This window comes from Panulirus ornatus, chromosome 18, assembly GCF_036320965.1.
Source record: "Panulirus ornatus isolate Po-2019 chromosome 18, ASM3632096v1, whole genome shotgun sequence".
Classification (NCBI taxonomy): Eukaryota; Metazoa; Arthropoda; class Malacostraca; order Decapoda; family Palinuridae; genus Panulirus; species Panulirus ornatus.
In genome coordinates this window covers 45,226,312-45,243,975 of record NC_092241.1, presented here as the reverse complement: position 1 = coordinate 45,243,975, position 17,664 = coordinate 45,226,312, and the positions used below count along the sequence as shown (strand labels likewise).

The 17,664-nt window shown below is 41.0% G+C and overlaps 1 protein-coding gene across 8 annotated transcripts in view; it reads left to right on the top strand.

The window, feature by feature from the left end:
- Nucleotides 1-270: 270 nt before the first annotated feature.
- CNBP (CCHC-type zinc finger nucleic acid binding protein) overlaps nt 271-17,664 on the top strand; it is a 439,472-nt gene continuing 422,078 nt past the window's right edge. For 3 of the 8 annotated variants that reach the window (XM_071673027.1, XM_071673025.1, XM_071673019.1), the window contains exon 1: nt 272-405. The gene's annotated coding sequence lies outside the window, so the exon portion shown is untranslated. The other 5 variants (XM_071673026.1, XM_071673020.1, XM_071673024.1 and 2 more) reach the window with 5 other exon arrangements.

Sequence of the window (17,664 nt, the reverse complement as noted above, 5' to 3'; positions counted from 1 at the left end):
AATACATTACAACAGCCATAGTTTCAGTCATTCAGGTGATGCGATTAGTTGACATTACTTTTGTGGTGAGTCGAAACAGTATTTTCAAGGTTCCATTCATCCATTTACCGTTAGTTTATACATTAACCGTTGGTCTCACTCCAAATAGAGGCAATGGGAGTAGTCTAGAGTCGTTTTGTTCATGAATTTGAATGATGGATCGGTAGGCCTGGTGGGTTAGGGGAACCTTTTGACTGGGGACGGAGGGGAGGGGGAGCAGCTGGTGGTTGTTGTGGGGGGGTGGAGGAGGAGGAGGCTCGGGTAGCGTGCCGTGTGCATCAGGCGGGCCGGGTGCAGCAGGCCGCCAGCCAATCAGCGGGCAGTATTCCTACCAGCCTCGGTGGTCGCTGGTACGCACAATATCAGGTGAGCCACAACCCACGCTTTATACTAGGTTTTCTGTGTCATGCAAGGAACAGCACGTTGAGCAAGTGGTTAGTTTGTTGTTTCAGGCCCATGGTGATGTTTTCGTTCTTGATACCGAGTGAGTTACGCGTAAGTTTGTAAATAATTCCGCCATGGCTGTGGTGGTGTCATGCCTAGATCAATGGAGGCGCAAAATACGCTGTGGTAGTGGCGTGCGTGACAAGTCTGCCGTCATTCAGCACAGTGAGGCAGATAACGTGATGGTGACCAGGTTGTGGTTGTCCTCTCGTGTGCTATCGTGACATAACACGTGATACAACCCCGTTGGTACTACAGTAAGTACGTTCATGTGGTGCGGCTCGGTGGCGGGTCCTGCTGGCCGTGTACAACCATTGATGTGGCCACAATTTAACCCGTCGGCGCGCACAAAGTGAACTTTGGCCCTGTGTTTTACTTGCTACAAGTACGGGAAGTTTATCAGGAGAATAACGAAGTGTTTGTCGACCAACACGTATGTAAAATGTGTTCGCTTACGCTTTTTTACTTTTTAAATTGAAAAACATGTACGTGTTCCTTGAGGAATGGAGTTCTTACACTCTTACATGTGAGTTCGAGAAATAGGAGGAAAACGCACATGGATGATGAACAGTATGGCATAACAACGCAAGTGTATTGAATAAAACTATATCTTTGCATTTTTGTAATATTAATGGTAAAGTGCGTGTATTGTGTGTGTGTGTGTGTGCGCCGGGAGCCAGCCTCTGTGTTGCCATCACCACTGTTTATGACTGGAAATTTAGTTGCCAACTTTTAAGGTAAAGTTGTTTGATGAAAAGGTAATGTAAGAGGCGTGCCTTGATTGACTTAATGGAGATGGAAATTAAGTCGAATGATTTGCTAGAAGTTTCATTGATAGTGAAGCATCTGTGGAAAGTATGAGAATAATTTTGCGTGTGATTTTCATCGTTGCTATTCAGCAATAATATAGTATTCTCAAAATGGTAATTTATCAGTTTGGCCTTGCATAAAAAATAGGATAAAAGTTTGATGTAGTTAAGTTTGATGTAGTTACGCATTACCGTGTCTATTAGGTACTGTGATTCTGTCCTTAAGGGTTAATATAGTGCTTAGAGAATATGTAACATGTTGAGCTTGTACTTGAGTATTATTGTTTATGAAGATACATTTGGTTTGGCATTAATATTACATTAGTGAAAGTCTAGTGTTAATACAGAAGTAGATGTTACACTTGAACTATCAACAGAACCTATGTAAACTTCACCTGACCTGCCTAGGGATCAAGATTTGATATCAGTATTCTAGTCACACACATGGTCGAATACTGTACTGTGCAGAGGGCACAGGTGTAAACAAACAGTTGACAGGGCGAGTGGCCTTGCAATCCCCAGCAGCATACAATTGCATTATTGTACTTTGATACTTTAGAAAGACTTGGAGAAGTTTAATGACTGCTTGAGAGACTGACTGGCTTTAGGAACTCCACGTAAGAAAATGCTGAAGGATGCACTTCTGGAGAATGATAAGTATTAACGTATATTGATACATAGTAGTAGAAGACAGGTAGATGGGTGGGAGGACATAGAAGTGTTGATGATAATCACTGACATGAAGTTAACAGGGCTGTGTATTTAAGTTGCTTAGAAACGAAAGCATTATGAGACTTGCAAGGGAAATTTGCTGAATAGGTTGAGAAGGCTTTAGCTTATTGTACAGAACATTCATGTGATCACCTTATTTACTGCATATGGTACAGGTTTGAACATAATATTTTAAGGTTGTTTCTTGTTTGGAACGTATAGTGTAGAGCCACCAAGCTTGATGTGGGGCAATAAAACAAAAGTAATGGGGGGAGGTTAAAAATCTTGAAGCTAGAAACATTGAATAAAAAGGATATGAGGGAATGGAATAGACAATATTTTGAAAAGCAAAGAAAAAAAGAGTTTTCATACTCATAGTCACAGTAGATGAAGAGGAAATACAGTACATTGAAATTATGCGATAAAAGGTTTAGAATACAGGTGACATAAAATGCCTTAAGCTGGAGATTAAGCATTTGATTAACACCAACTGGATGGTTAAGTATTAGACGGATTCAGTACAGAACAAACCCCATTAACCCTTAAGTGGAAGTCGGGTGCCACTAGAATTGTGTTGAGATATGATGTGGGTGATTACTTTCTGTTTTGTTCGGACTGTGTAATGGGTGGACAATAGAGTTAGGGTTGGAGCATGGTTTAGAGCTTTTTTTTTTTATGTCCGAGATATTTGGTAATACTATGAAGATCAGGGAGATGTATGATAGAATTTAATGACAAAATGCACGTAGATGGAACCTGAGAAAACATCCGGTTTTTCTAAGAGGTATAGTTCTACTAAATATTCCTTATGATAGAATTCATCAGTGAAGTCACACCTCTTGGTGAAAAAGGTTCATTGGTATGTGTTTTTCCTGTGGGTGTTTGTATGTGCACCACCCAGAACCTCTTTATAGTAATGTTTTGCTAAATTGGGCACTGCACTGTGTTAGCTGTAGGTTCTAATAAAGTTCAGTCCTGTTGCAGATTGGAGGCCCTTCCATTATTATTTATTACTGTGTCATGCACTGGTATGTGTAATAATCATTATGTATTAGCAGTTCATTCCCCTCTCCTCTTTACACAGTCCGAAATTTATTTGAATTTTCTGCGTCCTTGGTTTCAAATTCCCGTTCTTATATTTGGTTTTAGTCAGGTATTTATGGTTTCTGATTTCGTATTTCCTTCCTTCGTGTTCTCTGGGTGTGATATATCAGCTTTGGAAGGCTATTTATGTTGGAAATATTAAGGCACCATTTTCTAGTTCCCTTACATAGGGTATCAAAGAGTTTAGCTACATTGAGCATACAAATAGACAACAGATATTGAAAATAAATAAAGCCAGTTGTTACAGTAATAACTAGGAATTATTTCGTATACAAATATTTGTAATACATAACACTAGGCACCACAACATGAACTGCCTTTTAATGTCTTCTCTACTCCACACTAGTTGTAGGTCATGTTTCTCTTTATCTCTATCTCAAGTGCCCATTTCTTACGGGAACTCCCATCAACGGGTGGCCACGGCAAAAGATTCTCCACTTATCCCTGTCCTTACATGCCTTCCTTGCATACACCATTCCACTCATTCTTCCACTATTTTTCTCCCTCCAGGATTCCTCCACCGTATTTGCCCAGGTCATAATTGGTCTTCCACTCACACGAACCTAAATTCCCAGCCTTGCATTCTTTCCACATGCCCAAACCACTTCAAAGTATTACATTTCACCGATTCTGTCACTCCCTTTGCATTCCTTGCCATGCCACACATCTCACACACCCTTTCATTTCTTTCTTCACTCCATTTAGTCATACCACACGCTCTTCTCAAATGGCTTATTTCCACAGCCTGGATTGCTAGCCCTTGTGACTCATTCCATGTCCATGTTTAGGCTGCATAAGTCACAGTTGGGAGGACTATGCTGTCCCATAATCTCCATACTTACACCTATACCCTCCATTATTCAATTAAGGGACCCAGTGACTCTTCTATCTTGTACTGCTCTCCCTTATCTCTCTTTCCATATCACCACACTTAACCAAGACAGCTCCTAGATACTTACATACTCTCACTTCCAGTCTTTTCCCCCATATCCATAGCACAATTTAGTACACTTTCTTCTTTCACCATATGGTTTTACAAAATCTGTACTTTCACTTTGTTTCCTTTCAAACACTATTACTTTACTTTTACTTGCATTTACCTTCAGTCACCTATGCTCACACACACAAAATACACTTACAACCTTCTGCAACTCCTCTTGTACATTCCTATTGAGCAGTCTACCATGTGTCTTTTTCTTCTCTTCCTCTGCATTTCTAATCACTTCTGTCCACCATGCATTGCCTTTTTATTCCTGTATCACCACCTTGTATCCAACAACTGATTCTACAACCTTTAATATTATTTCTCTAAACATTTTAAACACCTCATTCACACGAGTGCATTCCCACATTCACTTCATTTTCATCTAATCTTTCAGTTACCTTCCTTTCCTACACCATGCTTTTTTTTTTTTATTCATCTTTTTGCTTGCTAACACTTTTACCTCCACTCTTCCTTACGCCATACCTCCACTCAAAGAATCCTCTCGTGACTCTTACATTGAGCACGAGTTTTCTCAATCTTTCATCCACTGCCACATAGTCAATCAAAGCTTTTTGCTCTTCTCTTCCACCTCTTACATTGATCATCTTGTGCTGAAAAAAGGTCATGTCTCTTGAGAATCTGTTCCTTTCCACTGTATGTTATTCTAAATCACTAAATGCCTGTTTCCTCCTTGACCTCCCACAAGGGGGTGGCAACAGCAAGAGTTTTCATAACTATTGTAACTCCAGTGCTGCTTCTTATCTTTTAGTGCAACATCCTTAACAGGTCAATGGCAGAGGGCAACTCTAGCACAGTGTTTCCTCTCCTCTAGGGTTAGGTTATTTGATCTACAAAAGAATATGATACTTGATGCTGGTCAGTTGTCTTACAGTGGTTCTTTGGCCTTTATCTTCATTTCAATAAATTTGAAAACCTGATTTAGTTTTCATTTCCCTTCTCAAGTTTACAGTAACAAAGTGTATTCATTTATATTTATTGCCTTGTAGATTTTTTTGAGATTATGATGATTAATTTATCTCTCAAAGAGAAGTATTCTTTTGCTCATATCCAAATGTGTTTTTCCTCCAGTTTCATTACTTTTATTATTGTATTATTATAGATATTTAATGTTTCTTTCAAACTATTCGCCATTTCCCGCGTTAGCAAGGTAGCGTTAAGAACAGAGGACTAGGCCTCTGAGGGAATATCCTCACCTGGCCTCGTTCTCTGTTCCTTCTTTTGGAAAATTAAAAAAAAAAAAACGAAAGGGGAGGATTTCCAGCCCCCCGCTCCCTCCCCTTTTAGTCACCTTCTATGACACGCAGGGAATACGTGGGAAGTATTCTTTCTCCCCTATCCCCAGGGATATTTAATGTGCCTCTCCATAATCTGGGCTTTCAATTGTGGATGCTTCTATTTTCCTTCAAAGTGCAGTTTCCTGGTTATGTTTTGGTGATTAATATCTGCCAATATACTGTATTTTCTGCTATTTGGAGTATATTTCAGTTTTTGGAAAATTTATTAAAAATGGTCCCTACAAGAGTTGTGCTCCATTATACGTTTCCTATTTAAAGTTAAAGCATTTTGCAGTGATGATGTTTATCAGGTTTCTGATGTGTTTGGCTTTTGCAACAACTATGAGTATTATGATATTTGGTATTTCATGTTACTTTGAAGCCCCTAATAATACCTGGCTGTTCTTTCATATTAAGAATAATAATATTGCTCATGAATTGGGAAAGGGTTGGGATATTTTTTATCCTTTGATGAGAAAGTTTAAATGTGGAATGGGACTAAGAAAATCAAGATAAGTATGCATTAAGTTATGATAATGTATAGGCAGTGGTTATTTTCTGTTAGCAACATTGGGTCATACATAATTTTTTTTTTTTTTTACTATGTATTGTGCTCTTCTTGTGCAGCTTTCTTAGCGATGGCTTCAGAAAAAAGTTTTTGTAAATACTGAATTGAGCTTGAAGTAAATGCATTTCTAATTAGCAGAAAGATAAATGTAAGTTCACTCAGTCCAGTTGTAAAGATAAATTTAAGTTCACTCAGTCCAGTTGTAAAAAGAACTTTTACCCATCCCCATCTCCCTAGAGCAGGGAAAGCATTGGGCTGAATGTTCTTACCATTCAACCTTGCTTAATCCCTGGGGAAAGTGTTGGGTTGAAGTGAAACCAATAAGCCTTGCTTCATCCTAAGGAAAAATGTTGGGTTGAGCAATCGAACCAGTCAGGTTTGGGTTAAATAATCACATGTCAACCTTGCCTAATCCTCAATGAAGGGACTTTTTATCCTAACCCAACCCTATTCAAGTATTAAATATGAATGAGAAGTCTCAAAAATCCAGTGATAACAGTGTTGGCATTTTACTGTTTGATTCATTGCGTCAACATGATGAAATGTTGGTGATATCGCCATTTTAAAAAGTAAGTAATACCTTTAATAATCCACACGACCAGATAAAACCTCACTTGATATAGTAGCTGGAATTTATTTTAATTTTGATGTTATTGGTAAGAAACGTTATTTATTACCATTATTTGCTAAGTGTTTGCATGTTGTTGCTGGGAGGTTTGGGTGCTTTATGTTTGCTTTCACACAAACTCATCTCAGCAAACACAGACATTTGCAGTGAACATTCTGTGTAGAGGTATGAAGATGAAGATTTTGGTATATTCTTTTGTGGTGTTGCAAGGATGCATTGTACAGTTTGTACCCCTTTGAATTAGGAACCAAGTGATTATATATATTGTGCGCAGGATGTTATTGGTAAGAAACGTTATTTATTACCATTATTTGCTAAGTGTTTGCATGTTGTTGCTGGGAGGTTTGGGTGCTTTATGTTTGCTTTCACACAAACTCATCTCAGCAAACACAGACATTTGCAGTGAACATTCTGTGTAGAGGTATGAAGATGATGATTTTGGTATATTCTTTTGTGGTGTTGCAAGGATGCATTGTACAGTTTGTACCCCTTTGAATTAGGAACCAAGTGATTATATATATTGTGCGCAGGAGGGTGGATGTGCTGGAAATGAGATGTTTGAGGACAATGTGTGGTGTGAGGTGGTTTGATCGAGTAAGTAATGTAAGGGTAAGAGAGATGTGTGGAAATAAAAAGAGCATGGTTGAGAGAGCAGAAGAGGGTGTTTTGAAATGGTTTGGGCACAGGGAGAGAATGAGTGAGGAAAGATTGACCAAGAGGATATATGTGTCGGAGGTGGAGGGAACGAAGAGAAGTGGGAGACCAAATTGGAGGTGGAAAGATGGAGTGAAAAAGATTTTGAGTGATCGGGGCCTGAACATGCAGGAGGGTGAAAGGCGGGCAAGGAATAGAGTGAATTGGATCGATGTGGTATACTGGGGTTGACGTGCTGTCAGTGGATTGAATCAGGGCATGTGAAGCATCTGGAGTAAACCATGGAAAGTTGTGTGGAGCATGGATGTGGAAAGGGAGCTGTGGTTTCAGGCATTATTGCATGACAGCTAGAGACTGAGTGTGAACAAATGGGGCCTTTGTTGTCTTTTCCTAGCGCTACCTCACACACGTGAGGGGGGAGGGGGATGGTATTCCATGTGTGGCGAGGTGGCGATGGGAATGAATAAAGGCAGACAGTGTGAATTTTGTGCATGGGTATATATGTATGTGTCTGTGTGTGTATATATATGTGTACATTGAGATGTATAGGCATGTATATTTGCGTGTGTGGACGTGTATGTATATACATGTGTATGGGGGTGGGTTGGGCCATTTCTTTCGTCTGTTTCCTTGCGCTACCTCGCAAACGCGGGAGACAGCGACAAAGCAAAATAAAAAACATATATTATATATATATATATATATATCGCGTGTTGTAGAAGGTGACTAGAGGGGACGGGAGCGGGGGGGCCAGAAATCCTCCCCTCCTTGTATTTTTAACTTTCTAAAATGGGAAACAGGAGGAGGAGTCACGCGGGGAGGGCTCATCCTCCTTGAAGGCTCAGACTGGGGTGTCTAAATGTGTGTGGATGTAACCAAGATGTGAAAAAAGGAGAGATAGGTAGTATGTTTGAGGAAAGGAACCTGGATGTTGTGGCTCTGAGTGAAACGAAGCTCAAGGGTAAAGGGGAAGAGTTGTTTGGGAATGTCTTGGGAGTAAAGTCAGGGGTTAGTGAGAGGACAAGAGCAAGGGAAGGAGTAGCAGTACTCCAACAAAGGCCCCATTCGTTCACACTCAGTCTTTAGCTGTCATGTAATAATGCCCGAAACCACAGCTCCCTTTCCACATCCAGGCCCCAGACGCTTCACATGCCCTGATTCAATCCATTGACAGCACGTCAACCCTGGTATACCACATCGATCCAATTCCCTCTATTCCTTGCCCGCCTTTCACCCACCTGCATGTTCAGGCCCCGATCACTCAAAATCTTTTTCACTCCCATCTTTCCACCTCCAATTTGGTCTCCCGCTTCTCATTCCCTCCACCTCCAACACATATATCCTCTTGGTCAATCTTTCCTCACTCATTTTCTCTTATGTGCCCAAACCATTTCAAAACACCCTCTTCTGCTCTCTCAACCACACTCTTTTTATTTCCACACATCTCTCTTACCCTTACATTACTTACTCGATCAAACCACCTCACACCACATATTGTACTCAAACATCTCATTTCCAGCACATCCACCCTCCTGCGCACAACTCTATCCGTAGCCCACGCCTCGCAACCATACATCATTGTTGGAACCACTATTCCTTCAAACATACCCATTTTTGCTTTCCGAGATAATGTTCTCGACTTCCAAACATTCTTCAAGGCTCCCAGGATTTTCGCCCCCTCCCCCACCCTATGATTCACTTCCGCTTCCATGGTTCCATCCGCTACCAGATCCACTCCCAGATATCTTTCCCTTGGGATAGGAGAGAAAGAATACTTCCCATGTATTCCCTGCGTGTCGTAGAAGGCGACTAAAAGGGGAGGGAGCGGGGTAGCTGGAAATCCTCCCCTATTTTTTTTTTTTTTTTTTTTTTCCAAAAGAAGGGACAGAGAATGGGGCCAGGTGAGGATATTCCCTCAAAGGCCCAGTCCTCTGTTCTTAACGCTACCTCGCTAACGCGGGAAATGGCAAATAGTTTGAAAGAAAGAAATTTATGTATATATATAGAAAAGCTATTCTAGTATGAACTACCTAAAAGAGCATTAAAGTGGTTGCTATAGGTGAAATAGAGTTCTGCTGACAGCAATGAACTCATTGTGATTATTGTTGACTTTGATGGTAGAATTGCTTGCCTTGAAAGTAAAATAACATATACCCATAACCTCCCATTTAGAAATATGAAGCAATCTGGATCTGCTGCGAGATAAAGCACTCTCAGTGGAAGGGCACAGAAGATGCAAATCATAAGAACCTTTTTGAAATTGGTTGTAGTTCCCAGTGGTGTACAGTAGGGCTGTCTTTGGATCAGTGATCACCATGATATATATGAATTGTATACTAAAGAGACTGTAACCACACCTCAATCTATATTGGATGATCCAAAGGTTTAATGAAGAGAAGAGAACAGCAGTGATTGCCTTGGCTAGCAGAAGAACTTTGACAAGCTCTGAAGTTGGACTGATACATGGTTGATGAAATTAAACCCAAGTAAATCCAGAGTTTTCAAGGATATGATAATACTACATGTTTGTTCTGTAGAAGGGATGAGTTGTAGACATGGGTCTCCATATTTAACATTCTTTGTGATACAACTTAAATTTATGTATTGTGGGTGTTACGAATCCTCCTACTGGGAAGGATTGTCAACTACGCACACAAATAACTATCTTAAGAGTTATGGGATTAAATCAAAGACCAGAATGAAAACAACATATAACCGAAGAAACAAATACAAAATAAGCACATTAATCAGGCACAAATCATTTATGTTAACACTGAACACGAGTTCAATATTCCAGGTGAGTTTTCAAACCAGGAGATCTCTTTCCTTTGTGACAATTTGACTGTAGCAACATGATTCAAGATACACTTATTCTTTGGACACTTCTATGACAAGGTACAATACTCTATGACACTCGTAACTAAATGACAGAGGCAGTGCAACACTGTAGAGTTTTGTATAGCATCACTTTACACTGATCGTAGGTTACGGGTTTGAGACAAAGGGGAAGCCCACTTACCTTGCTGGGCCTGTGGGGTAGAGAGGAATCGTGGGATTGGAGAAGGATGACCCATAGTGGCACTCTTGATTGGCTAGAGGCCTAAGGTCCGCCTGTGATTGGAGGAGGGTTGCTCATAGTGCCACTCCTACTTGGCTAGATTCCTAAGGTTTCGGCTGTGACTGGAGGACGGTGGCTCATAGTGCCACTCCTGGTTGGCTAGAGGGTCTTAGGTCCAGCCCTCATCTTGCCTAAGGCCCATCCTCCTCTTGTCCTGATGGTAATGACAACAACGGGAGGAGAAATGACATGTCTAAGACAACATAAAGTATCACTTACACCATAAACACACAAAGGGGTACTCACATGTTCGTAACAGGGTGAACGGTCTCATTCATTTTATTCCAATCATCCAACGTTTATTACTGTATGTATAGATAATTCTGTACATCTTTTTAAGCGTTTTGTTTTATTTGAAGGGCCTGGGTTGCTCTGTTCGTACATATCAAAGAAATGTTGTGTCTGCATCATCAATCTGTTTGAAAATTGAAAAGTTGTGATCAGTTTACACCTCACCCTTCTCTCCCAATGTGGGCAAATTTAGAGCTTTTTGCCCTACCCTGTAACTCTGCCACATTAATTTTGGTACTCTTTGCATTGCCTTCTCAGTTTTCTCTGTTTGGGCTTTGTGATTCTTTAAGTGCAGCGAAAGATGTAGAAGCATATTCTAGCTTAGGCTGTCCAACAGCTTGCTTAATGTTTCTTTATTCACATATTACCACATCTGTTTGTTTCCTTAATTATTCTCCAATTAAGGGACTATAGCAACTGGTTAGGGATGATGTAATGAGCTACAGGAAAATGTATGATTGACTTTAGGTCAACATTGTACATAACCTGTCACTAGAAAAGAGCTAAGGAGAAATGTAGAGACATACTGTCTACTGGTAAACATTGGTACACTATTGCCTAAATTTAACCTTTTCAGTGCAGATTGGGTGGAAAAAAGGCCACTTTCTTCAGTGTGGGGAAAAAAAGCATGCATAAAAAGAATAAGTAAATGTTTATAGTTGTGTTACTGGAGTGATAGTTTTCATACATGGTGTTTTGACAAGAAAATAGTGAAATTGGAGAAAAATGTAGCTTAGACATTGAAGCTTATTGATACAGTGGTTAAATTGATGAGAACTGCTATGGACGTTTGTGTAAATAAATTATACATTTCCTTTTTCCATAGCCAGAGGTTGAACCATTATGTGACATTCATTTTTTTTTCATTCATTTCAAGCTAGAAGTTTCAGTTTTCTAAATTGTTTCTTACATTTTTCATATGTATATATATGTATGTGTGTGTGTGTGTGTGTGTATGTGCGTATGTATGTGTATATGTATATATATATGTATATTATCCCTGGGGATAGGGGTGAAAGAATACTTCCCACGTATTCCTCGCGTGTCGTAGAAAGCGACTAGAGGGGACGGGAGCGGGGGGGCAGAAATCCTCCCCTCCTTGTATTGACTTTCTAAAATGGGAAACAGAAGAAGGAGTCACGCGGGGAGTGCTCATCCTCCTCGAAGGCTCAGAGTGGGGTGCCTAAATGTGTGTGGATGTAACCAAGATGTGAAAAAAGGAGAGATAGGTAGTATGTTTGAGGAAAGGAACCTGAATGTTTTGGCTCTGAGTGAAACGAAGCTCAAGGGTAAAGGGGAAGAGTGGTTTGGGAATGTCTGGGGAGTAAAGTCAGGGGTTAGTGAGAGGACAAGAGCAAGGGAAGGAGTAGCAATACTCCTGAAACAGGAGTTGTGGGAGTATGTGATAGAATGTAAGAAAGTAAATTCTCGATTAATATGGGTAAAACTGAAAGTTGATGGAGAGAGGTGGGTGATTATTGGTGCATATGCACCTGGGCATGAGAAGAAAGATCATGAGAGGCAAGTGTTTTGGGAGCAGCTGAATGAGTGTGTTAGTGGTTTTGATGCGCGAGACCGGGTTATAGTGATGGGTGATTTGAATGCAAAGGTGAGTAATGTGGCAGTTGAGGGAATAATTGGTATACATGGGGTGTTCAGTGTTGTAAATGGAAATGGTGAAGAGCTTGTAGATTTATGTGCTGAAAAAGGACTGATGATTGGGAATACCTGGTTTAAAAAGCGAGATATACATAAGTATACTTATGTAAGTAGGAGAGATGGCCAGAGAGCGTTATTGGATTACGTGTTAATTGACAGGCGCGCGAAAGAGAGACTTTTGGATGTTAATGTGCTGAGAGGTGCAACTGGAGGGATGTCTGATCATTATCTTGTGGAGGGTAAGGTGAAGATTTGTATGGGTTTTCAGAAAAGAAGAGTGAATGTTGGGGTGAAGAGGGTGGTGAGAGTAAGTGAGCTTGGGAAGGAGACCTGTGTGAGGAAGTACCAGGAGAGACTGAGTACAGAATGGAAAAAGGTGAGAACAATGGAAGTAAGGGGAGTGGGGGAGGAATGGGATGTATTTAGGGAATCAGTGATGGATTGCGCAAAAGATGCTTGTGGCATGAGAAGAGTGGGAGGTGGGTTGATTAGAAAGGGTAGTGAGTGGTGGGATGAAGAAGTAAGAGTATTAGTGAAAGAGAAGAGAGAGGCATTTGGACGATTTTTGCAGGGAAAAAATGCAATTGAGTGGGAGATGTATAAAAGAAAGAGACAGGAGGTCAAGAGAAAGGTGCAAGAGGTGAAAAAAAGGGCAAATGAGAGTTGGGGTGAGAGAGTATCATTAAATTTTAGGGAGAATAAAAAGATGTTCTGGAAGGAGGTAAATAAAGTGCGTAAGACAAGGGAGCAAATGGGAACTTCAGTGAAGGGCGCAAATGGGGAGGTGATAACAAGTAGTGGTGATGTGAGAAGGAGATGGAGTGAGCATTTTGAAGGTTTGTTGAATGTGTTTGATGATAGAGTGGCAGATATAGGGTGTTTTGGTCGAGGTGGTGTGCAAAGTGAGAGGGTTAGGGAAAATGATTTGGTAAACAGAGAAGAGGTAGTGAAAGCTTTGCGGAAGATGAAAGCCGGCAAGGCAGCAGGTTTGGATGGTATTGCAGTGGAATTTATTAAAAAAGGGGGTGACTGTATTGTTGACTGGTTGGTAAGGTTATTTAATGTATGTATGACTCATGGTGAGGTGCCTGAGGATTGGCGGAATGCGTGCATAGTACCATTGTACAAAGGCAAAGGGGATAAGAGTGAGTGCTCAAATTACAGAGGTATAAGTTTTTTTTTTTTTTTTTTTTTTTTTTTTTCTCCCGCGTTTGCGAGGTAGCGCAAGGAAACAGACGAAAGAAATGGCCCAACCCCCCCCCCCCCCCATACACATGTATATACATACGTCCACACACGCAAATATACATACCTACACAGCTTTCCATGGTTTACCCCAGACGCTTCGCATGCCTTGATTCAATCCACTGACAGCACGTCAGCCCCGGTATACCACATCGCTCTAATTCACTCTGTTCCTTGCCCTCCTTTCACCCTCCTGCATGTTCAGGCCCCGATCACACAAAATCTTTTTCACTCCATCTTTCCACCTCCAATTTGGTCTCCCTCTTCTCCTTGTTCCCTCCACCTCCGACACATATATCCTCTTGGTCAATTTTTCCTCACTCATCCTCTCCATGTTTGGGCACATGGCTGTTTGTGGCAGTAAAGAGATCAGAAGTACAAGGGGTTAGGTCAGGAGAAAGCATTACAGGAAACACAGACATCAACCAAGGATAGTAGTCATGGTAACTATGCAAGATGAAATAAGATCAGTCGTCGACTTATGACCAGAAAGTTTCTCTCTACACACATTTACGGTGTTACTTTCAACTACTCTGCTATGCTAGGCTAGGCTTTTCAAATTATATAACATACCTTAACATACTTTACCTTATTTGTAAAATATATAGTCTGGTTGTAGGTATGTATGTATCAAAGAACGCAGTTTATGTCTATCACATTCGAGGGACTACGCGACACATTTCTAAACTCCGACAGCCAAGGAGAAGTGTACAGGAAGCAGGAAAATGTATGAAATTATGAGTAGACTCGACTCCTGCGCTGGTGTCTCCTGAGGAGAGCTGGCAGCGTCGGCCTCCCCTGGGAATTAGCCAGAAATGAAAAATTCACATCCAAGTTGAACACGTATCTTGGTGTGAACCCTGAGCGTACGTTACCATGGTAACCACGCTGACTTTTCATATATAAGTACTTGTGTTGCCATAATAGACCAGATAGATTTTTTTTATGTATACCGTGTTACCATATATACCAGACAGATTTTTTTTTTATGTATATCGTGTCTTACCATAACAGACAAGTGACTGCTTTTAATATTTCATTTTTTCTTTAATCTTTCGTCGAATTTTTCTCTTACCAAATCTTGTTGCGACAACTTTTCCTTTCCACTGACCCATCCATCTGGGGCCGGGATACGCACATCTCCTGAACCACATACAATCTCTCGCTAACATATATATATATATATATATATATATATATATATATATATATATATATATATATATATATATATATATATATATATATTTCATCCCTGGGGATAGGGGAGAAAGAATACTTCCCACGTATTCCCTGCGTGTCGTAGTCCCTGTGTCGTAGAAGGCGACTAAAAGGGGAGGGAGCGGGGCGCTGGAAATCCTTCCCTCTTGTTTTTTTTTCTTTTTCAACTTTCCAAAAGAAGGAACAGAGAAGGGGGCTAGGTGAGGATATTCCCTTAGAGGCCCAGTCCTCTGTTCTTAATGCTACCTTGCTAATGCGGGAAATGGCGAATAGTTTGAAAGAAATATATATATATATATATATATATATATATATATATAGTGATGGGTGATTTGAATGCAAAGGTGAGTAATGTGGCAGTTGAGGGAATAATTGGTATACATGGGGTGTTCAGTGTTGTAAATGGAAATGGTGAAGAGCTTGTAGATTTATGTGCTGAAAAAGGACTGGTGATTGGGAATACCTGGCTTAAAAAGCGAGATATACATAAGTATACGTATGTAAGTAGGAGAGATGGCCAGAGAGCGTTATTGGATTACGTGTTAATTGACAGGCGCGCGAAAGAGAGACTTTTGGATGTTAATGTGCTGAGAGGTGCAACTGGAGGGATGTCTGACCATTATCTTGTGGAAGCTGAGGTGAAGATTTGTATGGGTTTTCAGAAAAGAAGAGTGAATGGTGGGGTGAAGAGGGTGGTGAGAGTAAGTGAGCTTGGAAAGGAGACTTGTGTGAGGAAGTACCAGGAGAGACTGAGTACAGAATGGAAAAAGGTGAGAACAATGGAAGTAAGGGGAATGTGGGAGGAATGGGATGTATTTAGGGAAGCTGTGATGGATTGCGCAAAAGATGCTTGTGGCATGAGAAGAGTGGGAGGTGGGTTGATTAGAAAAGGTAGTGAGTGGTGGGATGAAGAAGTAAGATTATTAGTGAAAGAGAAGAGAGAGGCATTTGGACGATTTTTGCAGGGAAAAAATGCAATTGAGTGGGAGATGTATAAGAGAAAGAGACAGGAGGTCAAGAGAAAGGTGCAAGAGGTGAAAAAGAGGGCAAATGAGAGTTGGGGTGAGAGAGTATCATTAAATTTTAGGGAGAATAAAAAGGTGTTCTGGAAGGAGGTAAATAAAGTGCGTAAGACAAGGGAGCAAATGGGAACTTCAGTGAAGGGCGCAAATGGGGAGGTGATAACAAGTAGTGGTGACGTGAGAAGGAGATGGAGTGAGTATTTTGAAGGTTTGTTGAATGTGTTTGATGATAGAGTGGCAGATATAGGGTGTTTTGGTCGAGGTGGTGTGCAATGTGAGAGGGTTAGGGAAAATGATTTGGTAAACAGAGAAGAGGTAGTAAAAGCTTTGCGGAAGATGAAAGCCGGCAAGGCAGCAGGTTTGGATGGCATTGCAGTGGAATTTATTAAAAAAGGGGGTGACTGTATTGTTGACTGGTTGGTAAGGTTATTTAATGTATGTATGACTCATGGTGAGGTGCCTGAGGATTGGCAGAATGCGTGCATAGTGCCATTGTAGAAAGGCAAAGGGGATAAGAGTGAGTGCTCAAATTACAGAGGTATAAGTCTGTTGAGTATTCCTGGTAAATTATATGGGAGGGTATTGATTGAGAGGGTGAAGGCATGTACAGAGCATCAGATTGGGGAAGAGCAGTGTGGTTTCAGAAGTGGTAGAGGATGTGTGGATCAGGTGTTTGCTTTGAAGAATGTATGTGAGAAATACTTAGAAAAGCAAATGGATTTGTATGTAGCATTTATGGATCTGGAGAAGGCATATGATAGAGTTGATAGAGATGCTCTGTGGAAGGTATTAAGAATATATGGTGTGGGAGGAAAGTTGTTAGAAGCAGTGAAAAGTTTTTATCGAGGATGTAAGGCATGTGTACGTGTAGGAAGAGAGGAAAGTGATTGGTTCTCAGTGAATGTAGGTTTGCGGCAGGGGTGTGTGATGTCTCCATGGTTGTTTAATTTGTTTATGGATGGGGTTGTTAGGGAGGTGAATGCAAGAGTTTTGGAAAGAGGGGCAAGTATGAAGTCTGTTGGGGATGAGAGAGCTTGGGAAGTGAGTCAGTTGTTGTTCGCTGATGATACAGCGCTGGTGGCTGATTCATGTGAGAAACTGCAGAAGCTGGTGACTGAGTTTGGTAAAGTGTGTGGAAGAAGAAAGTTAAGAGTAAATGTGAATAAGAGCAAGGTTATTAGGTACAGTAGGGTTGAGGGTCAAGTCAATTGGGAGGTGAGTTTGAATGGAGAAAAACTGGAGGAAGTGAAGTGTTTTAGATATCTGGGAGTGGATCTGGCAGCGGATGGAACCATGGAAGCGGAAGTGGATCATAGGGTGGGGGAGGGGGCGAAAATTCTGGGGGCCTTGAAGAATGTGTGGAAGTCGAGAACATTATCTCGGAAAGCAAAAATGGGTATGTTTGAAGGAATAGTGGTTCCAACAATGTTGTATGGTTGCGAGGCGTGGGCTATGGATAGAGTTGTGCGCAGGAGGATGGATGTGCTGGAAATGAGATGTTTGAGGACAATGTGTGGTGTGAGGTGGTTTGATCGAGTGAGTAACGTAAGGGTAAGAGAGATGTGTGGAAATAAAAAGAGCGTGGTTGAGAGAGCAGAAGAGGGTGTTTTGAAGTGGTTTGGGCACATGGAGAGAATGAGTGAGGAAAGATTGACCAAGAGGATATATGTGTCGGAGGTGGAGGGAACGAGGAGAAGAGGGAGACCAAATTGGAGGTGGAAAGATGGAGTGAAAAAGATTTTGTGTGATCGGGGCCTGAACATGCAGGAGGGTGAAAGGAGGGCAAGGAATAGAGTGAATTGGAGCGATGTGGTATACCGGGGTTGACGTGCTGTCAGTGGATTGAATCAAGGCATGTGAAGCGTCTGGGG